The following is a 25,845-nucleotide window of genomic DNA, read 5'->3' on the forward strand; positions in this document are numbered from 1 at the left end:
TAGGCTGAGAAAAAGTGGTATAATGCTCATTATTGCAAGCAATTACATTTGTTCCTAATCGGAGAAGAATCATCACTTTTCCCGAAAAAAATAAAATGGCAACATTAACTATGGGTCTACTGAGACTTCCACAACATGGTGCCATGTCTCATTCCCCCCCCCCCCCTTTCCTCTAAACTGCATAACTATACGTGGGCTATGAGTGCTTCTTATTTCCTTGTTTATCACCTGCACAGGCAATGTGAATGAATGTGGGGGGTTTGTTTTATCTTGTTCAAACAGATGGCTATATGTTACTGTGTATACACAATAAGGCATCTACTTAAAGATAAATGCCTAGTCATTTGAATGTTATGTAAATGAAAGATGTTGTTTGAGAAGTTGCCTCAACACAAATATTTCTTTTCTTTACAGACGCACAGAAAAGAAGTGTTAGGAACTGCGTTTAACCCTTTTGGAATCAAAGGGGAAAAGGTAACGAAAACACTGTTCTGGACTATTTAAGAAAACATAGTTGATATATCCTTTTATTACAGAATTTCTCAAATGACAAGGAAGCATGCCAGTATGCTAGGGATTGGGCAAGAAGCCGTCCAAACTAGCAACTGGAGCATGCGAGCAATAATTAGCAATATTCCCTCATAAAACTGGGAAGACCTCATTTGCCTGGTCTGGTTCAAGGCCTGGAAAAACGACCCTGTTCCAAACTTTTAAGAGTCTCCTATTCATTGTGGAATGGACTCAGAGAATGAAGGGCTTTGGAGATACCAGAACACCAAAGGAGGAATCAGAACAATTTTATAAATGAAAGACAATGACAGCATACCAGCTTAAATAATAGCAACCTATCAGACAAATACACAATTGCTTGTGTATTTCAGTTCTCAAAAGGACCCTCTTAGGGGAAAAAACCTTTAAGATCATAATGAAATAGACAATATCAACTTATTGCAAAGCTTTTTTTCCCTTTTCCATTACAGCCCTTTGATATAACACACGATTTCAAAGCAAGTACAACTTGCCAGCAAAAACTGCTAGAAATAGAAGAATTTGGCAGTAATATATATATTTTAGAAGGTGTTTGGTGCTGAATCTTTTGCATATGATTTGTTTTTGTTCTATTACAAACATTTTTTTCAAATATATACTCCTTCACTTGGAAGTTAGATGTCTGTATGGAAATAACAATTTCATCAAACTAATCATGGAATAGAACACCTCTTTTCTTATATATTAGTATATTTTAAAGTCTCCCAATATATGTATTTTAGAGTGAAAATCCGTAGAAAACCTTGTGCACAGTTTGCACTGGCTATCTGAAGTTTTTCATGTGGCCCAAAACTAAACCCCAGCCTTTTTTGGTGGAGTTCTGTTTTTGTCTTGTGTTTTTCTTTTTTATCGTGTTTTATCCTCTGATGTTTTAATCTTGTTTTAATCTTCTGTTTCAACTGAACTGTTGGTCAATTTTTAAAAACTTTTGCATGAACAATGTTTTAATCTTTCCCAGTTTTATAAATGCTGTAGGCTAAGGGTTCTCAATTTTTTTCAGCTGCAGAGCCCTTTTAGAAGCAAAAGTTTTTCGGGGAGCCCCAATAAATGTTTATATTATATATTATATATTATATATAATTAGTATATATCAGACATGGACAAAGTTTTTGATGCATTGCATTTAAAAGTTTGACAGCTGGGAGAGGCCAGTGACAGATGGATGGAGAGTGTTTGTGAGAACTAATTGAAAAAAATGAACAAATTCCTTTGCACACTGCACATATCATGTTTGTAGTCCAAAGAAAACAACAACAACAACAAAAAACAAGAACAAAAAGGAAAGCAAGAAAGAACAATACAATATATAAAATGAAGGACAATTTTAACAAACATAAACTTAACATTATTTCAGTGAAATTCCTCAGGGGTGATCCAGTACAACCCCTTTCTGCCATGTAGGAAAAGCACAAAGCACCCTTAGAAGATGGTAATATAGCCTCTGTGGTCGTAGTAGTAGTAGTAATAGGAGCAACCCCAGGGGCCATCCAGTCCATGCAGCAAAAGCACAGTCAAAGCACCCCCCAAGCGGTGGGATGAAAATTGGGTTCTGAAACAAGGAAGGTGGGGAAAGAGTCTGCATGGTGAGGAGACAGGGAGGAAACGGTCTTCATGGCAAGGGGGCATGGGGAAAGGGGTCTGGGTGGGGAGGGGGAACATGAGAAAGGATCTGTGCCTTGGGAGGACAATGCTGTTGTGGCTGTTGGGGGAAGCAGGAAGGAGGTCCAGTCATGGAGCCCAAACCGGCCCTTGCCTTCTGTCTCAGAAGGTCCTCCTTTCCTTTTTGCAACACCTTCCTTTCTGGGTCCACATTCATTCTTTCTCCCCTTCGCAGTGGGAAAACTGCCATGCATGCTTGGAGGAGGAGGCGGAGCAAAGAGGAGGGAGAAGAAAAGCCCTCGCACACACACTTAGAGGGGGAGGAGGGAGGAGTAAGAGTGTGGAGCCCCTTAATATGCATCCCGGAACCCCATGGGCTCTGCAAAGCATACTTTGAGAATCACTGCTATAGGACACCAAAATAAAATACAAAAGTCAGTGTTCATAAGCTAAAGCAAGCCCACAGGTTGAAAATATCTTATTTGTAGAATTCTGTCCCTAAAGAGGCCCTCCTAGTAGTCACACTGTTTTCTGTCACTGCCAGGCAAAGATGTTTCTATTCTCCTATGCTTTTTAGTGTATTCTTTGAACATTAATTTTATATTTTATTTTTATCCATTTATTTTAATCTGCTTTGTAAAAGGTTATGTGCTAATGAGTAGTCCAGTGACTTGACTATTAAAGAAATAAATAAAATGGTAGGAATGAAAATAAAAACTTTATCTTCCAATGCATTTCTGTGAAGCTGGGGAGCAGTCCAATCAAGCCAGAGATGAGATCATAATTTTGGCCCTGCTGATCCTCATTTTTAGCATTGATCAGAAAACTACACATTGATCGATTAAAATAATGGTTGTAGCATTCTTTGCTACAGACAAGAAAAACAAGATTGTGCCAAAGTGTGTAACTCTGAGAGGGACATTCACTCTGATTTTTTGAAGGACCATGTTCATTTAAAAAATAAAACCAAAACACCAGGCATCAGTGAATCCACAGCATTTTATCACTAGAGTTTGTGTTTATATTGAGAGAACTGACTTTTGCATTACATTTCTTTGCCATGCATATGCCACATTGTTTATTTAGTTGTATTAAACATTTTAGTTGTACTAAATACCGTAATATTATTCTGACTTGTTGATTTATGCAAGATGGTCTCTTCTTCTAGAACAGTGATTCTCAACCTATGGGTCCCTAGATATTTTGGCGTTCAACTCCCAGAAATCCCAAGAGCTGGTAAACTGGCTGGGATTTCTGGGAGTTGTAGACCAAAACACCTGGGAAGCCACAGGTTGAGAACCACTGTTCTAGAGCCACCAACCAAGTTCAAGTATAGAATGTTAAAACTGTCAACAATGTTTAAATCAATCTGTTCTGTAACATGTTTGAAAATACAGCAATTCACAAGTGTAGAACTGTTGACAACGTTGATCATCTTTTGGTCTCTTTCCTTTCTTTGCTTATAGTCACAGGAATGGGGTTATGGGTCTTGTTAGAAGTGCAGCCTCATAGAAGAAACAAGAAGGGGGAACTGCATGGCAACTGTAAATTAATGGGTAAATATGAACTAGGATATATGCCATATGCTTAGGAGAGCTGCTATGTGAGTGTTTTTAGGACAGGAGACATCTAGCTTTCCAGTTTCTTCTAATCAACCTTCTGTATGACTTTCAAGATATGAATGCCTGCAGGGATGGAAAACGCAAACTCCTAATTCCACATGCTTTTTAGTTTAATTTTTATGGAGCTTACTTTGTGTTTAATTTCCTATACTGTTAATTAAAAGTGCCTTGATGAGTACAATCAAATGGCCAGGCCAGAGATTTTATGGCTCTGGTTTAAAATACATGGATATGTTAAAAAAATGGACTGTGCCTATAGATACTCTTTCTGTTCTTTTATTAGAATTTAAAATATTTTAAGCAGAAAAAAGGAATGTCATATATTCACAATTCCTTTTCTTTTGGAGTTGAACTAGATAACCTGCAAGGTCCTTTTTGAATCTAATTATGATGATAATAATACCATAGGAACAATGCTATCATGTTGAGACAGCTTTTTAGACAGCTCTTCTGTCTTGATATTACAATAAGATTGCAATTTATATACATATAGATACTATACTTGGCAGGAAAAGAAATGAAAAAAAATCTAAAAAAAACATGTGTTGTGGGAACTGAGAGGCCAAATTTTGTGTTTGTGTTCCCCACTTCGCTCCCAACACGGACTCAAGGCAAATTCTTAAAACAATGCAACTACCACCCAGATGATACAGAAGTTTAAAAACAGTTATGTTTGATAATAAGTTTAAACAGCAAGAAATTGAAACAGATAAAACAGTGTTGCAATGAAGAAAAAATGCACACATGCATAATTAATACTTCTTCTGCAAATACAGTATTTACTCAAATCTAATGCACCATCTGAGGGGGGGGGGGGGGGTTGGGGAAGGAAAGAGGGAAAAGCAGAAGGGAAGCCTGTAGGGGGGTGGAAGGGAAGTGGAAAGGAATGGAGGAAGATGGGGAAAGGCTTGGTTAACCAACAGCCTCCAGGGTGGCTTCCACATGTAGATGCCCCTTCGCTGCAATTAGGAAAGGCAAATGGCTGGTGCCAGCTGAGAGGCAATGATGGGGGAAAGAAGGAGAGATGTAACACATGCCTCCCTGCTGCTGCTGCTTCCCAGCAAGACCAGGCAAGGAAGACGAGGGCAAAGGGGCATCTCTGAAGTACCTCAGAGCCCAATGAATCAAGAAAAGGAGGCAGCCAGTTTTGAACACCATCAAATCTAATGTGCACCCTACTTTTGACAAGGTCATTTAGCCAAAAAAAGTGCACATTACACTTGAGTAAATACAATACTTGTTTAAATAAAAAGGTATTTGCCTGCCACAAGGAGATAATAGAGGAAGGCAGCCTAACTTCCTGCAGGAAGCAATTCCAGAGCCTCTGGGACACTTTCCTCAACTTAACTGAGGGATTTAAAGACCTGGACACATTTATATACTATATTTCTTGGATTCTAAGAAGTCATTAATTGTAAAACACACAATGTCAGTACCACCAAGAAATAAATTATATGTATTTCAAAAGCACCCACAATAGTAAGATACACCCCATTTTTAGAAATGTTTTTATGGGGAAAACATGTCATAGAATTGAAGAAAAGTTTGAAATGGTTATTCAGTTGTTAGCACGAAGTGGAGGGGACGAGTGCCATAATAGCCAGGGTCAGTGAAATTACTTTTACAAGGGAAGCTAATGCTGTTGATAGGCTTTGAATATGTTGAGATAGACTCTGCTCTCCAGACGATATAGAATTGGGATGAGTATCATGTAGTCTTCCAAATGTTGGATTGCAACTCTCAACCTTATTAATTTGTTTTGTTGGGTGAGACTTTTTAAAATAATTGCCCTGAAACTGCAGAGTCATAGGTTTCCCACCTCTGCTATAGTTAGAAAAAGTGAAGAGCGACTAAGGAGCATTTGTAAGTCATGTTGATAATACAGTTGGGTGCCACATTGCCATGTTTGGTTTAAAATACGGATTAATCTTCCGGTAACAGAAAGAGCTTAAATGCAAGGAAGGTGCTGTAGGCCAGTGTGCTGTAGGCCTACAACTCCCAGAAATCCCAGCCAGTTTGCCTGCTGTTGGGATTTCTGGGAGTTGAATGCCAAAACATCTAGGGACCCACAGGTTGAGAACCACTGCTGTAGGCTGAATTTCAGAGGAAGTCATTTGCAAACCACCTCCTGAGTATTGTCGAAGGCTTTCATGGCTGGAATCACTAGGTTCTTGTGGGTTTTTTCGGGCTATAGAGCCATGTTCTAGAGGCATTTCTCCTGACGTTTCGCCTGCATCTATGGCAAGCATCCTCAGAGGTAGTGAGGTCTGTTGGAATTAGGACAATGGGTTTATAAACTTTATATATCTGTGGAATGGCTGGGGTGGGGCAAGGAGCTCTTCCCTGCTGCAGATAGGTGTGAATGTTTCAACTGATCAGGCCCGTAGCGAGGGGGGGGGGTTAGGGTTCAACCCCCCCCCCCCCGAAATGTTTCAGATTTTTTTAAAAAAACCTGGTTTACTCATGAATTTTAACTGGTTAACCAAATCCCCATGCTAAGTCTAAGAGATGCAAAAAATCAAGAGTCCCTCCAGAACTGCAAGCACTATCTCAAGCAAATATTAGCAATTTATTCACACTGTCATTACTTGCAGCAATAGCTGATGTAGTTGTTCTGGTACAGCTGTACCAGGAGCTCCAACTTTATTTGCTTTGTATTAAATGTTTGCTTGCAGTCCTAGGTTTCAGGGACTCTGCAGATAGGTGGCTTCTTTGGTTGCAGTCCTAGGGCAAGTCACCTGTCCGTCATTGTTAAGTTTTGGTCCCGCCCCTTGCTCAGGGCAATTGGGAAGGGAAGGGAGCCATTTTAGTTAGTCTCAGCAAGGTAAGCTTATGTATAGGATGTGTGCAAGCTTCCCCTGTACAAAAACTTCAACCCTTAAGACCTTCCGGGGGAGAAAGGTCTTAAGAGTCTCCAAAGAATTTCCAGGAAAACAGCCCTAAAGACCAAAGAACTCCAGCTGGAGAACATCTACTGCCTTGCTGGTAGGTCTACTCGGCGTTTGAGACGCAGTTCGACCCGGTAGCAGAGCCCACATCAGTAAGGGTTAGATTACAGTCAACCTGGGAGAAGTTAAAACGGGGATTTTTCTTTAAAGAAGAAGTTATAGAAGACAGTTGCCTGTTCTTCGTGGGCAAGATAAGGAATTCACCAGTTGCCTAAAAGCTTGGAATCATTTGCTTAACTTTACTGAAGACAAAAGAAGTTTCTGTTTGATTGTTCATTAATAAAAGACTTTGTTGTACTTCTCAAGCCATCTAAAGACTGTTTGTGGTGGAAACCTCTGAAACCTTTGGCTTCCCGCTGGCCAAAGGTTGCACATCCTGTTCTAAAGACAATTATTTACATGCCCAGCGCGCAACAGAACAGTAGTGAAGCAAGCAAGTTGGGGGGGGGGGGATGTTGAATGCTCTCATTAAGGAGGCCAGACTTGGTGGAGGTGGTTGACAAGGGCGGAGCTGCAGGCTATTGAAGGCTGCTCTGCCCCCTGCTGTGCTCTTTGCTTCAGCGTGAGCTAGGAGGCAGGTTTCAACCCGCCCCCCTGCGAAAATTTCAACCACCCCCCCACCCCGAAAATCTCAACCCCTCCCAAATTTTTTTACTGGCTACGGCCCTGCAACTGATCACCTTCATTAGCATTTGAAGGCCTGCCTGAGCCTGGGAACACCTCCTGAGTACTCCTTGGCTAAGAAAACCTGATGGAATTCATGGTGTTGCCTTTTTTCAAAATAGGTGAGCTTTTTCATGGGAAAAATGGGGAAAAGTACAGGAATGAGAATTGTTACTGGTTTGTAACCTATTTAAAAATTGTTGAGCACTGATGTTTTTTTCACACTAAATGTTAATCTGTATTAATTTATGGGAAAAGTCAATCTGAGTGAAACATCAGAAGAAACAGCAATGTGTCCTAGTATGTCTGTTTGTGCCTGGTATGTCATATTTGATAGTTGCAGCAAAGTCACAAAAAAACAATCTTCTGTCACCTTACAGACTTTACAAGACTTTAGCCATACAGCTAAAAAGGGACATTACGTTAAGACATGGTCATTTTTAAATTATGATCAACATTGATTTTTGTTTAGCTCTGGATTGTGATTTCTGCATTACTTTACAAAGGTAGTACCTTACAAAAAGATCATACATTTTCATGTATTGCTTACCAAAAATATTATGTAAGTGCACTTCACCCATCTTTCTGTCTGACTGCTTTTTTTCTTGTTTGCATATTGGAAAGGAATCCAAATGACGAATTGTGATGTTGAGGAAAACACAAGTGTTTGCTCTTAGAAAAATGGGGCAATTTAAAGGCAGTGAAACACATGAGGGATCAAAAGGCCAAAAATAGTATATCCAGGAAAAACAATTCCCCAGGTAATAATGTTTTATTTATTCCAAGTACATTAAGGAGTCTACAGCTTGTTCTAATTCTGATTCTCCAGTGTGATTGGTGCTATATGAAGAAATCTTGAAAGATACTCCCTCTCGTCTTGTAGGCTCCATCCTTTCTCCCCCCCACTCCACGCACAGTGCTATTATTTGTATTAGAATGAGCCCTCATGTCTATCCCTTGTGTGATGAAGACTTCATAGTTTAACAGAGGTAAATGGATCTGCTAACCCAATGAGGTCTGCAACTTTTTGAAAGATGATTATAACTACAAATACACTTAAATCAAATCACATTCAGCTCACATCAGTATGTACGTTGTGAGCATCCCTGCACTCTCTCCATACTTGTTGGAGTGTATCTGTTTTAACAATGAAGTGTAATCAGTATGTCCTCACTAATGTTCAAGTAATTTACTTGCAATAATATAGAGAAATTCTATCTAGGCAGTGGCGCTGAGAAATTATAGATATGCAGCAATGCTCCTATGTATAGTAGGCGAAAAGTAATATTAGTATATAAACATCCTGTAAACACCACATATGCTAGTCTGAAGGGAACACTCATTGCTGCAAAGTTTGTTTTTAGTACTGATCAGTCTTTTACTCTTGCTGGTAGAAGATCTTTTTGGATTCAAACCAGAAAGTAAATAAAAATATTTGTGAAGTACCAGCCAAAGTTGGTGGGATTGCTTGCAGGGGCCATCAATATTGCTGGTGTCACTCCTGCTTTTTTTTTTTTTTACCTGCCATGAATAATAGTCCAGTAGGCTAGTTAATCATTACACCGAGGAAACAGGAAAAAGTTACAAAGCTGACCATTGCCCTGGGAATGTGGACAACCACTTGCAGTCTGCAGTCACAAAGTTCAACATTGTGTGCATGTATTTGTATTTACTCATATGCATATAAACAACATTTTTCAGAGTATGTTCCAGTAAAGCTAACAGAAAGAGGCCAATCTCTGCAAATGTTGACTTTAAAAAAACCCAACAGCTCCCACATTCTCATGCCCGATGCAAAATGGTTTCATCTATTTATAAAACTGCCGTGATGTTCCTCGTTGTCAAACTGTACTGGGATGGCAGCAGTCCCACAGCAAAAAAAAAAATCCAGAACCCTGAAACACAGTGGTCATCATGAAAGTAAAATAGTTTAGAGCCCTTTTTAGTTACTTTGAGCAAGTATTGTTAATAGCACTTAAAAATGACCGTGTGTTGTTATCATAATCTGAAAGGATTCCTATTACTAGGATTCATGAAGATGGAAAACAGGTGCTCAATACTGGGGCAAATTTCATGCTTCACTGTGGTGGTCTTTGTTCATATGCAGCAGATTCTGAAATTTTAGAAAGAGGTTTCAAGATTTCAGATATATAGGGCCAATAGGTAAATTATAACTGTTTTTCACAAAAACTTTGGTGATGTTGTCTTTGGAGCCTACCTGATTCTTTTATGTTAAACAATAATGTATTCAAGCACATATTTTAATTTTATTGAACTGTCCCTAGCAGATCTACTTAGTATTAGCTTGGACTGGCCGAAACTATTTTAAATTTGAAATAGAATATCCAAAGGTCTGGCAGCATCTTAGGATTTATCTGTTAGAAATATTACAATCATAGATTAATAGAGTGGGAAGAGACCACATAGGTCATTCAGTCCAGCTACCTGCCGTGCAGGAATGAAGAAATTTTAAAACTATTTATATTTTGCCTTTTCATCGCCATTATGATATTCAACACATTCCCTATTTTTTACACATGCATTAACTATGCACAAATAGTTGGTATATAGTACTCAGTGTTGTTGGACTCTAGCAACACCATTGTGCAAATCAGAGATGGGAATCTTGTGGCTTTCCCATATGTTGTACTGCAAATCACAGCAGTCCTGGTTAGCATAGCCAATGCAGCCAAACAATATTTAATCACATGATTTTACCTGGTTTATCATATTTGGATTGCCTTTTCTAAAACTCAAGCAAGCTGGAATTCCATGAAATTCCATCTTTTGGTACAGGTAAGACTGTACTTGTATCTAGAGTTGCTAATTAACTACTTGTGTAGTAAGGTACAAGCAGAGTTGCTGGTTGCAAATATAGTGGGGAGGGTCACAATGACTGTTCTTTAATATCTTCCTTAATAAGGAATTTGAGCAAAGTAATGATGCATTTGTTAATTTTGGTCATACATTTTTTGCAGAATCAGCCACAAATCTCCCATTGGTTTTACAAAGTTTCACTTCAACCCATTATGTTGGTGTGGCAGTGGCACGTATGTACATACAGGTGCTGGAGGAGAAGGAGCAGAATAGGTGGTGGAAAGGGGATGATGTGAGGTCTCTGACTTCAAGCCCCTGGAGGAAGAGGGTGCTTAATAGGGGAAGTGGACAAGGTAGCAGCAGACTGGAGGAAATCAGAAGCAACAGCTGCCATGGCCTCTGTAGCTATGGCACTGCCAGAAGCTGGCTCTGCTGTATACAGCTGCTGCTTTCTGAATGCCAGGCATCATGGATCCTCAGAGTTGGACTCTGTAGAAGAGGCAGGGATGATTTGGAAAACTGCCTGGGTTACAACAATGACTGATTCCTTGGTCAGAACTCACACAGAGCCTGGCCTTTAGGATCCATAGAGTCAAACATTCACCAAGCAGCCAACTCAGTACAGCAGACCTGGCCAGTGGTGGCCGCAGGGGTGCTACCATCCACACCTGTGCCTTATATTTCCCCCAGGATGCTCTGCCTATTCATAGCTTTCTGTTCTTCCCTTGGTGGGGATAGGGTTTCTACAATCTGACTAAAATATAGTTACTATTGTTCGGGGATGTTTTTTGCATTAGGTTTGCTGGCAATTTAGGATACTAGGTAGTGAGTACCAATGTGTTCAATAAAAGTGACTACTGAACAAAAATGCTTCGGATTACTTTATGGAAGACAAGAATCCATGAAAGTTTGAACACATTTTCCCAGATCAGTGACTGCTTGATGAAATCAGAACAAGAAATAGAGGCGGGGGGGGGGGGGGGGTTAACAATCCCCATTCATTCCCTACCCAGTACCAATGGGTAGATGACTCTGGAGGCACCTACAGTCTTGAATTAATGCAGTTTGACATCACTTTAAATTTAAAGGCTATGGAATCCTGGGATTTGTTGTTTGGTGAGGCATCACCACTGGTAGAGAAGGCTAAAGACCTTGTAAAACTAGAATGGTGGTGAAAGTTGTGTCAGACTGCATCAGTTCGAGTGTGTAGATGCATCTTTTATCCTTGACCTTTGAAAAAGATCTTGTTGGGGAAAGAAGGAGGTGTTGTAGATCTTGTTAATCCAAGGCTGATTTTGATTCACCTGTAGAATGTTTTTTGTTAATTCCTGTAATTTGTGGGTACTTTTATATCCTCAGAACTTTATGAAAACACATCAGACTCTTAAATCATAGCAACAATAGTTGCATTTTAGTTGCCATGGCTGCATAATATAGAAATCTGGGATTTTTAGTTTGTGAAGCATTAAAACCCTTTGGCTGAGGATTCAAATACCTTCCCTTAATTGAAAATATTGGGATTCCATAAGATGTTGCTGTGGCAATTAGAATCATAGTGCTATAACTCTGTGGTGTAAAAGGGTTCCAAGTATACGTGTTGTAGATTTAGCACCTAGTAGAATGCTATCTACTGACTTAATTTGTTATTTGTTCAGGCAAAGTGATTATCTGTCTCTGAAGATATTATGGTGACTTGAGTCATTCTCTGTTATCTAAAAATTTATATTCAAAACCACTTTAGTCTTCCTCTTGAATCATTAGCTTGAGATTCATTATTGAATCACATATTTGAAGTAGTAACTATATGAGTCACTACAAATACCTGGTAAAGTAAAAATTGTGGTTCAATACAAGCATTATGACAGTGATTTTAAATTGTGTTCTGAAGAGTGATTTTTACGTTTCAGATGTTTTGATTGTGTCAAAATGGAGACGAGCTTGTGGATCAAGTACATACTTTTTTCTCAGCATAAAGAAATGCTTAAACCCTTGTGTCCTACTTCTTGAACTTTAAGCACAAAGTTCTTTATTTATTCTACATTTAAAAGTCAAAAGTTCTAGGCAACCCAGCAGTAAACAATTACTGATTTAAAAATGTATGTCAACTTTTCATATTAATCTTTGATCACCCTGATGGTTACTGTGTTTAAGAAACCAGTGGTTATATATTTGTAGTTTATTCAGCATACATGTCCCCAAAGCATTTTCAAAGAAAGTTCACTGAGAAAACAGAAAAATACTAAATAGAGAGTAAAACGTATTACAATAGACTCTCAGTTAACCAGAATTCAACTTAAATTCTCAAGCAACTGGCAAAAATTTTGAAGAAATAATACTTCAGATAAAAAAAGCTATTTTATAATACCATAAATGAGTAAAGCTTCGTTACATTAAGTCAAGTTTGTCTTTGCTTGTCTTAATTTGCTTTTAATTACTATTATTTCACTAGTGATAAGTCAATACAGAGTTTATGGAATGATATATTATTAGGCATATTTTTAATAGTAATTCTCAAGCAACCAGAAACTACATTTATCTGGCATTACCAATTCCCATGGGTGCCAATTAACCAAGACTCTACTGTATTACAAAATGTGATTTCAAAGTAACCAAAACAGAAAGCAATACAGCTAAAAAGGGACATTACTTTAAGACATAGTCATTTTAAAATTATGATCAACATTAATTTCTGTTTAGCTCTGGATTGTGATTTCTGCATTACTTTACAAAGGTAGTACCTTACAAAAAGATAATATGTTTTCATGTATTGCTTACCAAAAAAATTATGTAATTGCATATATATCATATGATACATAATTATACAGACACCAACTGTATCCAGCATTTATTTGTATAACTGTACACATTGCTTGTTTTTTTGCTTTCCCTCTTGTGCTTTCAGGGGAATAAATCAAATCCAGAGACTTCCAGTCTGTAGTTTGTTTAGCATGGTGTCTGAACCAGACTACCTTGTTCCCCTGACTATCCAGAATCATAAGCCAAGAAAAAAAGAGGGACTGGTTTATGATTCTGGCTTGTCAAGAGAGAAACAGGCCAGAGATTCCAGTTTGGACTTCATGATAAGCAGAACACAGATGGAAAATCTCTGGCTTGTTCAGCTGTTCTTGTTGGGAGGAGGAGCCAAGCCAAAGTGATCAAGCAGCATGTACCCAGTGTACATGCCCATCCACCATAAACCGATACTCTAAAGAATAGTAGCTTATTGCACCTTCCAAATGTGCCTACTGTGTGTGTGTGTGTGTGTGTGTGCTGTAGCCAAGACTTGTAGTCTAAAAATAATGGAGAGACTTTGGGATAGTAAGACGACAAAGAAAAAAACAAGTCTGCCCCTTTTCAATTCTTCTGTTTTTTCCCCTCAGGTGCTCTCCTGATCCCTTTCCTGCATGGTATAATATTCAATGGAGAGGTTAAAATAATTTCTTATGAACACTATTTTTGTCTGATACATTTAAAAATATGAAGAGGACTGGAATCGACAAAAGGTTGTGCTAGAAATGTATTTCTCAGTGTCATAAATGGCTATGTCTTTGAAAAATCCTTTAATAAGATTATATATATAATTTCCTACAGGCAAAATGATTTTTGAAAGTTCTGGATGTTGGTAATAGCAACCTTCCAAGCCTCCACTAACTGTTTGTAAATGTGTATATATGTTTACCCAAATTGTATGTACATTTTGGTTTGCCAGTTTGATTGTACCATTTTGGTGTGGGAGGGGCTTCAGACACAGGGCTCCATTTTGTATTCAGTATGCTTTTAGACCTCAATCGAGGTGGGTACAGTTTGTGTCCTTTCTGACTTCAATGTGTACAGTCATATAGTTTGGACTATATATGCTTAAAGACATTGGACTATGGACTAGTATGCTGAAAATATACAATAAGTTTGTTAGTAAACCTGGGATGTTATTTTTCAAAGAAGACTACTTTGTTCTCATCTCTGAGTGGATATTTCAACTAAGAGGTTTCAAAGGAGTGTATATCTTTTGGGCAATTACAACTGCAAATTCAACTTCAAAGAAACAACCATCCTCTGCTAACCCAGTATATTTTTTGTAGCGGCATGTCTTTATCCTTGGCAGTTTTTAAAGAGAGGGTTCTCCAGTTTAACAGCTGAGTTACCTGTGTGCCATTACATGAATGCTTATGAACGTCACACAATCAAAGAGTTAACTTCTAACAAGGTCATGCTTTTCTTGACTAGTGGTTTTCAAAAGGTGGTCTCTATGTTCATAGAGATTCACATTTGCCAGACAGATGTGACATCGTTTTTACCCTTTCAATATGGTGCACTTATTTCCAATAGGTTATGAATTTTCCAATACTGGATCAATGTTATATTGCTATAATATTTATAATTTGGAAAGATAAAGGATAACTAAAATGAAAGGCTGCAGGTTAGAGCAGGGCAGTTGATGACCAGGGCCCTGACCTGGGACCCTTCCACACATCCCTATATCCCAGAATATCAAGGCAGAAAATCCCACATTATCTGAGTGTGGGCTGAGATAACCCAGTTCAAAACAGATATTGTGGGCTTTTCTGCCTTGATATTCTGGGGTATAGGGCTCTGTGGAAGGACTCCAGTTATCTTGAAGGTGTCTCATTCATAGTCGCCATACATCAACATCAATTTGATGACCAATAACTATTACAACAATAACAACAACATACCAAAAATGAATCTTTAATTAGGGAAGAAATTTGAGGCAAAGAGGCAGAGAGATTAATATTCTGGGTTGGACATGATTATTTTATATGTTTTGATTTTAACATGTCCACTATAAATAGCGTGAGCTATTCTCCTGACCTCAGTTTAAAATGATAGAAGTCAAATAAGAAACTAAGGGTGGAAACATTATTGACCAAACTTTAATAAACAAACTGTGGCAGTTATCTTGCATTAGAGACTTAGGGAATCTCTGTGCAGGCTGGAAGGACACATTTTTCTTTGTAACATTGTGGGCAAGAATGCACACAGTATTAATATAAAAGCCCTTTCTGCCGCACAAGGATGCCATTGTTTGATGCTGTACTGGTTCAACAGCATCTCTGCAGAAGAATGTCTCACCTATTTGGTGCACCTAAAGAGGTTTCAAATATTAAAGTCCTGACCACGCAGTGCTTCCATAGCCCTATTAAGATAGCAGAATGAGATTGAGAAGGAAACTCATCTTTGAGTTGCACTCCTAGGTACAGTTAGTAAAGAGATCCAATAACTGTCATTAAGCATAATTAAACCTAATATTGACAGTAAACTGCTTCTTACTTTAACATCTTTGCATATAATGTAGGAAGGGGATTAACCAGCAGACAGGCGCACTAATTACAGTCTCCTTTACATTAAAGGTACGATCAGGAAGGTCTGTATTCATAAATAAAACATATTATGGGATGAGAGACTGAAAAATATGTAAATGTAATGCAGGAAAAAGAGACCAAAGGTAAAAAAAAAAAGAAGAAGAAAAAGAAGAAAAAGAAAGAAAGAGAGGAGCGATGCTAGTAGAAGCAAAATGGCACTCTGGCTAATTACCATGAAAAGCATGATAAATCATGGACATGTATCCTTGACTTCTGACTGATAGAGCCTGCTGAGTGCAGTCTCTCATGCATAGCTGCTTCTCCTCCTAATTTAAAAGAGCATTGCTATCTGTAGAACAAAAAAGCAGCAGAAAGAGAAGCAAAAAAGAGTTCCAAAATATTCCAGAAAAAGGCTATAAGCTCTGTAAAGTAATCTTAATATCAGTTATTTTTGTGTTTGTAGAGTGAAGTCTTGATTCCTCGTGGAGGCTGCTGACAAAAGGATTTCATAGGTAGCCTTTGGCTAAGGGCCCTTCCACACAGCTGTTTAAAACCGCACATTATCTGCTTTCAACTGGATTATATGGCAGTGTGGACTCAGATAACCCAGTTCAAAGCAGATATTGTAGATCATCTGTCTTTATATTCTGGGTTATATGGCTGTGTGGAAGGGCCCTAAAATACAATTGATGAAAGCAGGAGTGAAATGGGAGGTGGATCTTGCAAAAACCCTCTGATAGGAATTTCAGCCCTACTACAGTAGAGTCTCGCTTATCCAACCTTCACTCATCCAACGTTCCATGTTATCTGACACAGTCTGCCTCCTGCCCAGATCCACAGCTCTTTCAATACATTGTGATGTTTTGGTGCTAAATTTGTAAATATAGTAATTACTACGTAACATTACCATATATTGAACTGCTTTTTCTGTCGATTTTTTGTAAAATATGATGTTTTGGTGCTTAATTTGTAAAATCATAACATACCGTATATACTCGAATATAAGCCGAGTTTTTCAGCCTTCTTTTCAGGCTGAAAAACCTCCCCTCGGCTTATATTCCGGTCAGGGAACTACGTAGGAGGAGGGAAAGGCAAGCCTTCCTCGGCAGCCTCGGCAGTGGCAGAGAAAAAGGAAGCCCCTGCGGCAGGCTTTTCCGCAGGCTTGCTCTCCTTCTTTCTGGTCCCATGCGCGGCCGCGGTGGTGGTGGTGGGGGCAGCGGCGGGAGGAAGCAGAAAAGCCGCGAATGGGGCGAGGGAGGAGGGGAAAGTGCTCACCGCTCCCCTTCCTCTGTTGCCGTGCACGCACCTTCTTCCTTGTCCCATGTGCGGCCACAGTGGAGGTGGCAGCGGCATTTAATAGGTTTTTCCTTAATCCCTACTTATTACCCAACATTTTTGCTTATCCAACATTCTGCCAGCCCATTTATGTTGGGTAAGCAAGACTCTGCAGTATCTTTTTATGGCTTTTCTCACACATTGTAAAAGTGCACAATTCTCTTTGCTTGGTAATAGACCATGTCAGGAAAAAGACAGACTAGATTCCAGCTGCCAGGCACGTGAGCTTTGCTATGGCTATGCCATGCTGAGTTTACCATGGAGGCAGACTACACATGTCCGAATGTCTGGGCAAAAACACTGAATGCACATCCTGTTGAAAGTATCATGTGAATGAGCAATGATTGTGTGCCTACAGAAGTTAGTCTTGCATTGTTTACTGTTGGACGTGCATGTCCTTACATATCCAAGTTCCGATTCCATCTGAATTTCCCTCCACCTGGTTATATTTAACTGTTCGTGATCTGGATCCAGGTGACAGTCATACCATCCAATACCAGGCAGGATACAATTAAACGTAATGTGAATCTGAATGTTTGGGCAACGGAGATGCATTTTTTCCCTTTCACTCTCCAAAACAGCAGCTGCAAATAATCACGAGGAGTGAAAAAGTGAAAGTCAGAGGATCTTTCCATAGTTTTGTAGTTCCTCATTGCAGATTTCTTAGCAAAAATGAAATATTATAAAATGTATTTGAGAGATTGATGGATACAGAATTATATGAACAATTCTTTAGTTACAAAAATTGATTTCCTAGGATCAAAAGGGAGAGCAGGGCAATTGGACACAAGGTGAATGACTTTTTGGAGATTTCTATAGTGATTCTAGAGGCCTAAGGCAGGCTTAAAACTTTTTATTCAGACAGGCTTTTAAAGAAGAAGGTCTTTAAGATCAATTCAGGGGGTGCTGTGGTTTTTAACTTTGAATACATTTTAATGGTTTTAAACTGTGAAAATTTTAATAGTGTTTATACTTCATTTTGTTTTAATGTTTGCATATTTGTATATTTTAAATTATATGCTAATGCTTTTATTTTAAGTCAATTTGAGTCTCCTTCAGGGGTATCAATAATAATAATACCACTGAGCTGCAGAACTTGTTGACCAAAAGGTTGGCGGTTCGAATTCGGGGAGAGGGGTGAGCTCCCGCTCTTAGGCCCAGCTTCTGCCAACATAGCAGTTTGAAAACATGCAAATGTGAGGAGATCAATAGGTCCTGCTTCTGTGAGAAGGTAACAGTGTTCCATGCAATCATGGCCACATCACCTAGGAGGTGTCTACGGACAATGCTGGATCTTCAGCTTGGAAATGGAGATGAGCACCACCACTCCATAGTTGAACACGACTAGACTTAATGTCAGGGGAAACCTTTATCTTTACTATAATGAGTCTGTTTATCAAATATAAACTTTCTATACGCAATAGCAGGAAGTTGAAAATTATTTCAAATCTCTTTCTTTTGCTTACTTAGGCATAATTTTGCCTCTATAAATGCCATTCCATATACAGTAAAGTCTCGCTTATCCATCCTTCGCTCATCCAACATTCTGTATTATCCAACACCGTCTACCTCTCACACGGATCCACAGCTGTTTCAATACATTGCAATGTTTTGGTGCTAAATTCGTAAATACAGTAATTACTACAAAACGTTACCATGTATTGAACTGCTTTTTCTGTCGATTTGTTGTAAAACATGATGTTTTGGTGCCTAATTTGTAAAATAATAACATAATTTGACATTAAATAGGCATTTCCTTAATCCCTCCTTACTATCCAACATTTTCGCTTATCCAACATCCTGCTGGCCTGCTTATGTTGGATAAGTGAGATTCTACTGTGTTCATTTTGCATAAGGTGTCTTCAGACTGGTGGTTTACACTGGTTTGTGTTGTACCATTTAATGTCATTTCTTTAGAAGTCACTTTATGCCTCTTCCCTGTAGAAAACACTAAGAACACAATTATTTTTATGTTGTGACCAGACTTCATGGGTGTATTTTTTTTAAGGACAGGAAATGTAAAGGAACATTGCAAACATGCCACATTTGTGAATGCAAGAGGCAACAGGATGTAGGCCTATTCACTTAGGTCATCACAATAAATGTTACAAGTTCATCCACAGATAAAATGAGCTTAGAAAAATCTTGGGAAAGGCGGGGAAATAGCAAAACATAATATGGCTAGGTTTTTAAAAAATACAAAAAAGTACAAGTATAATATGTTCTAGCACATATGCCCTGTCTAGAAGACCACTAAAGTTATAGCTCATAGCATGATGACTTCGAAATCATGGTTTCTGATTATTTCAAGCATTCAGTGTTGGAAACTCTCAGTATAGCCTTAGCTGGAGCAAGTAGCTTTTGTATTTCATTATTAAAAGTTTTACATACATGTTTGTATACAGCACTTTCTTTCTAAAACACATACAATACACTTATCTCAACGAGAAAGGCTTTTGGTTGGGACCATTTATAGAACTGGTGGGATCACTAGTCGTCATCTATTCCAAATCCTTTTGGGGAAATAATTCCTAGTCCGTTTGCCCTCCTAGATGTTTATTATCCTATTATTTTCTTGGGTCAGTTTGTCCCATTCATAGTTAGGTCTTGTTTCCAGTAATGCATTTCTAATCATTTTGGTCATGTTAATATATCAGTCTTAACTCAGAGCAGTGATATATGAATATCTGCATGCATTCTTTTTTCTAGTAGTCTTTTTCATATAAAATTTTTGATGCAGGTAATTTTCTTTTGATGCAGAAATTTCAATGAGTTTAATTGCTCTAAATCTTTATTTTCTTTTACATATTACTGCTTTATTTATATCTGATTTGGTTCTATTTGTCTCTTGAAACCAAAACTGAACAGAAAACTCTAGTAATACATTCTCAAATGGTGAGGATTTCTTTTTAAAAGAAAAAAAATTGCCACTGAAACTTGCTGGTTTACTAGGAGATTATGATTGTTACTTCTAGTCATGTGCAGTTTCTATTAATAATACTAATGTTTATTTTCCTTTGATTTTTTTCCTTGTATGAATCCAACTGTTCCAATATTCTCAATATTGGAAATAATATTCCCCATTCTTTCTTCAAAGTCCAAGCCTAGTTTTTCATGGATGTTCAGACAGGCCTTTGACGTTGAGTATGCTGAATGGCCCATACGAAGCTGACACTTGCACATTGTGAACTGATGGCAGCTTCTTTTATCTACTGTTTTAAAATTGTTTTATTTTGATTTTATGCCACATGTGTTGACAGGGGTTGTTGTTATGATTTTATGTGACTTGCTTTATACTTTTGTACCTCTTTTAAATGTTGCATGTTACATGTGCACCCTGGAGTGCCTTGTAAGCCACCCCGAGTCCCATCAGGAAGATGGTAGCGGGATATAAATAAATATTATTATTATTTTCCCATCAATCTAAAAAATACACCTCGTGACACTAAATTATTAAACAAATTCTCATTCAAATTCAGTACTTTTCTTACTGTAAACACCAACTTTAATTTTAATTTCAACTTAATTCATTGCTTCCAATTTAACTGATATTTACATTGTCACTATGCTTAATTGTAAATTGATCTTACGTGATGAAAGTGAGTACTGGAAGGTGTGGAACAATATTAAGACGTATTGGTTTAACAGCCTCAGGTACTCTATGGGTGTTTTTTTTTTTTATTCTTCCATTAACTACAAAGTATTAGAACTTTTGCAGCTACAAAGATGGTGAGCTTCCTCTCCCTCTCTCTCAATTGCTCTCTTCCTTCCTTTTCTCTGTCTCATCTCTGCATGTCTCAGTTATGCTGTTCTTTTCTTCTCATTATCACTAGTATGTAGCTGCACTGGTCTTTTCCAACTTCCTACTGCTGCAGCCATTTATGCAGTTCGGTGGTTCTGGAGACACCTCTCTCTCTTCCCCTCTCCCTCTCATTTCTTTCATCTTCCTCTGTCTCTGACTTATCTTGCTCCATCTCTTTTGCTCTTGCTGTGTAACTGATGATCTTTCCAAATTGAAGTACTGAGTAGTTACTTCTGCAACTATGATCAGATGGCAATGCTATTGAAGTAGGTCTGTCTGTCTCTCATGCCTCAAGCTGTGACTAGAGGCAGGCAACTATTATTATTATTATTAATAATAATAATAATATTACTCATACCACTTCTCTCACTCCCTGTCTTTTTCACTGGAATGTAAAGTGAGCAGTGAAAATGCCAGGATGATTGGTAAATTGAATGGGAAACTATGGTAGCAGTTTACCACCAGAGTTCACCCCTAGATTACATATTTGCTGATAGTCATCCCTGTGTTTGGGTGCTAGATTTAATTGCTCCTGGCTTTGAGTGATCCATATAATTGCCCCTGGGGATCTGCAGGTTTCTGGTTCAGCAAAAAGGAGCTTTTGAGGTCATATGGAGCCTTTGGGCCATGCTTTCCCTACGCTTACTGTATTACTTTCTCTAAAGCACTGAAGAACTACACTGAATGAACAAAAGATACCATAATATGAGACAAGAGTTATGTGACATTGTGGGAAACTCGTTTTATGCATTATATGATTTCCTGTATGAGAGGAAGGCTGTCATTAATTATACTGATATAGACATCATGTACTGTGCTTTTTAAAAGTAATTATTTCGGTTTCCCCAGTAGGAACATCTCCCTGAAACAAGGAAAGGTAGTTCTAATACCCTTAAGTACTACCAACTAGGCAATAGTAAAATAAAAATCTGTCAAAATATTACCAGTTCTGTATGTATAGTAAATTTTCAATTTCTGATTGTCAGCTACTAGTTTATGTGTTACGCAACTGGGAGAGAAGCGTAATTGAGAGAACCCGCAATAATAAATCATATTCCACCTGCAATATGAAAATGTTTTCCATCTTCAAACTGGATCTGGTAGCTTTTCAAACATGAAATAATGCATGAAGAATGCAAGCAATGCCCTAGTAAAATCTTAAGACACTTGTACAGGTTAGATATACATATATTCAGAATATGGTTTTATATTTTGGAAAAATGCAAAGTATTTGAGACTTTTGAATACTGTAGGATGTTCTTAGTAGTCTTCCACACAGAGATATTTTGTACAGTGTTTTTAATTTAATTGTCTCTCAGTGTTGCTGTAAGCGTTTATGTTTAGATATTCCCTTTTCACTCCTTCATCCTTGCTTGAGTAGTGAAGAATATGTTGTCCACATGCATCAACCCTGTCATTTGAAATCTGGTGTTTGCTCCCCAACCACCTATCCTTATTTTTATTTTTGAATGCCCCATATCTAATAGAAATAAAGGAGTCAGACATTGCAGAGGTGCAAAGTGAGTCAAGGAGGAGGAGCAGTGTAGTGGCAGATGCAAGGACCATAATTGATAAGCAAAAAGTGAATGCAAGGAAGTTACATATCACAGCACACAATAAGGCAAAGAAGGAAGATGATTGAAATTGCAGTGGTGACATGCAAGGAATGGCAGCAGCATGAGATGAGGTGAGCGAGAATGAAGGACTGGGACAAGTTGGAAACATCAACAGAAAGAGTGAGACAGTAGTAGTACAGGTCTTCCTGGAGGAGGTGAGCAGTACATTAAAGATGAAGGTTCTTAAGATCAATTCAGCCGGTGCTGTGGTTTTTAACTTTGAATTTTTAAAATAATTTTTAACTAGGATTTTTAAAATACTATTTATATTTAATCCTGTTTAAATGTTTGTATATTTGCATATTTTAAATGGCTATGCTGATGCTTTTATGTTAAGCCGCTATGAGCTCCCTTTTAGGGGAGATAAAGCGGGGTATTAGTAGTAGTAGTAGTAGTAGTAGCAGCAGTAGTAATAATAAAACATCACACAATCCTAAACGCTTGAGAAGTGTTCAACTTGTGATTTTGTGATATCATCATTCCTAGAACCCTGCTTCCTGGGGTAGCCACCTCATGGGTGCTACTTGCAGAAAAGAAGAAGACAGAAAAAGACAAATGTAGAGTTAGACAGAATCTTATTAAGGTAGATCCATGTTTTTTTTTTTTTTAAAAAAAAGAATTCAAAAAGAGAAAGAGAGAGAGAGAGAGATTAAGAATGTATTGTTGAAGGCTTTCATGGCCGGAATCACTGGGTCGTTGTAGGTTTTTTGGGCATGTTCTAGAAGCATTCTCTCCTGACGTTTTGCCTGCATCTATGGCAAGCATCCTCAGACTTTGTGAGGACCTCACAACCTCTGAGGATGCCTGCCATAGATGCTGGCAAAACGTCAGGAGAGAATGCTTCTGAAACATGGCCATACAGCCCTAAAAACATACAACCCAGAGATTAAGAATGCCTCTGCATTGTAGTTTGACATCATCATGGGATTTATTGTTAGATGAAGCTCCAGCGCTCTGTGGCAGAGAAGACTAAGGTCATTGTGGAACTGCAGTGCCCATGATTCCATAGTATTGAACAGTGGCAGTTAAAGTGGTGTTAAATTGCATTAATTCTACAATGTAGATCAGGGGTCCTCAAACTAAGGCCCGAGGGCCAGACACGGCCCTCCAAGGTCATTTACCCGGCCCTCACTCAGGGTCAACCTAAGTCTGAAATGACTTGAAAGCACACAACAACAATCCTATCTCATCAGCCAAAAGCAGGCCCACACTTCTCACTGAAATACTAAGTTTATATTCATTAAGCTTGTTCTTCATTTTAATTATTGTATTGTTTTTAAGTGTTTTTGCACTACAAATAAGATATGTGCAGTGTTCATAGGAATTCATTCATGTTTTTTTCAAATTATAATCTGGCCCCCCAACAGTTTGAGTGACTGTGACCTGGCCCTTTGTTTAAAAAGTTTAAGGATCCCTGATGTAGATGAACCCATAGTCTGTTTGGAAGGTTTCACTCTGTATTCATTTGTCTTGAGACTCTGGTATTCAGATTGTTTATTTGCAGTTATGCGATATACTTGCAGATGGTTATTTCATCTACATATTTGTGCATTATAAATGTATATACAGTATTTGTATTTTTATGAATACTATCACAACTAGAGAAAGGATGATGGGTAGTGTACTAGCAACATGCAAGGAGCAAGGTACAGTTTCCTTGTACAGTAGAAGAAAACCAACACAGAAGCTACACGGAAGATGATGTACATCGGATATGCAACAAGGTGGTGGAAGTAAAATTTGGGAGGGAGGTGCTGTGAGAAGAGTGGGATCTGGCCTGCCACACTGGGTTGGTTTGTGGACTTCTATTTCTCAACTGTTAGTTTATCCTGTGCAATATTTCCTTTTCACGGGTAAAAATTATTGTCTTTTTCTTTGCATTTTTCAAATGGCTTCATTTGGACTTTACCTTCTTTATCAAAATAATCTTTATTCAAAACAATGACTGGTTTTCTGTAGATGAATCCTGATGACCACCATAGATCACTTTTTTGTTGTTGTGGAAGTCAGAATTCATTCCCAGTTGTGCAGTACTTAAAAGAGCACAATATTTTTGTTTTCTGAAGAAATTAAAGAACTTGTAGTCCAATCCGTAGGAGAAGAAATTGCAGAAATCATCAGAGAAGAAGTCAAAGTCAATCCTTTCTAGGTAGGGAGAGCTATAGCTTGGATCCGGTGGTAGAAAAGATTTTCTTCCATTCCCATTGGATTGGAATTCAGATACTGCAGGAGACCAAAGAGCCTTTGCAACGATAATCAGGAATTTAATTCCTTTCTCAGTGAGTTTAACTATAAAAGTTGGCATTGATAGAATTCATACTGCATATTCTCTAGTATATTACATTTTGAGCTAACCTTGAAGTTTATATGCTTTGTCTCCCTCTCCTGTGTTGACATAACAGACTTGAACACATTAATAACTCAGTTTTGAATATGTTCAGAACATGAATGGGAATAATGTACATGATACACCTATAAATGCAGGTCTAATGCAAGAAAACTAGCAGGATCAAGTGGTAAGGTAAAGTCACTCTGTTGCATGGTCATAAGTAGTTTTTCTATATTTAGAGTAGTACTCAAGGTTGGATTTTTTAATGATGCTATATGGTTGCAAATGGAAACTAGAAATACATTTTAGTTGGGTGGCCACCACATTTAATTAAGATATATTTTGAATTAAGATGTCAACATACACTGAATAGTTTTGCACATATTTATTAAAGGATGAACACATATTTTATTGATATATGTCTTAATGAAAATATCGTTATTTATAAAAGAGTTTTCTTGCCTTTTATGTAAAGTAAAAAATCAATATAACATATGAACCTTAAATGGTTTGGTTATATTCTCTCAAATTATGTTATGTGTTTAGCTGAGTAGTTAAAGGTTTTTGAGATCCCATCTCTTGTGTAATCTGTAACATGAAAAATAATCAATTGTCCTTGAGTTAAGCATTGAAATAAATGTTGTTTAAATGTGTTTTTTTTCCATAAATATCTAGCATTGACTTAGCTTTACTCCCACTGAAGTCTTTTAATTAGTTCCTAAGATATTCCATAACAATGGAGCTCAACAATTGATGCAATTGAGAGAAAGGTATTGTAGTGGTCCAGCATCAGTATTTCAATTATTTCCGCTGTGAGTCAGTTCTGTGGTCCAGTGTTCTTTGTACTTGTTGTATGCTTAAAAGTTTGTTTCTAATTTATGGTGACCCTACAGTTACATTGCCACTGTGTTTCCTTGGCAAGATTTGTTCAGAGAGGGTTTGCTGTTCCTTTCCTCTGAGGGTGAGAGAGTGTTATTTTCTCAATTGATTTATGATGGAGTCCTACTCAGAAATAGGCAACAGCATCCCCAAGATGTCTTATTTGTTCTGAAAGATGCTCAGAGGGTTGCTGCTATTTTCTCATACCAGACTCACCTAATTCTTATCTTCCTCTAAGCTCAAGCAGAAGGGGGCAGCCAGCCATGAACGCAGTCATTAGTTGTGTCCCAGTCATCATCATAGGTCAGTGGTTATCAACCTGTGGATCCCCAGATGTTTTAGCCTTCAACTCCCAGATATCCCAG

General features: G+C 38.1%; 1 protein-coding gene across 4 annotated transcripts in view; it reads left to right on the forward strand.

Annotated features, from left to right (window-relative positions):
- The window catches only part of ZBTB20 (zinc finger and BTB domain containing 20), a 607,051-nt gene that overhangs the window by 141,950 nt on the left and 439,256 nt on the right, over window positions 1-25,845 (forward strand). For all 4 annotated transcript variants that reach the window (XM_060770782.2, XM_060770779.2, XM_060770783.2 and 1 more), the window contains exon 2: window positions 415-474. The gene's annotated coding sequence lies outside the window, so the exon portion shown is untranslated. The remainder of the gene's footprint in view (window positions 1-414; window positions 475-25,845) is intronic.

Source organism: Anolis sagrei, chromosome 3 (assembly GCF_037176765.1).
Source record: "Anolis sagrei isolate rAnoSag1 chromosome 3, rAnoSag1.mat, whole genome shotgun sequence".
NCBI classification, from domain to species: Eukaryota; Metazoa; Chordata; class Lepidosauria; order Squamata; family Dactyloidae; genus Anolis; species Anolis sagrei.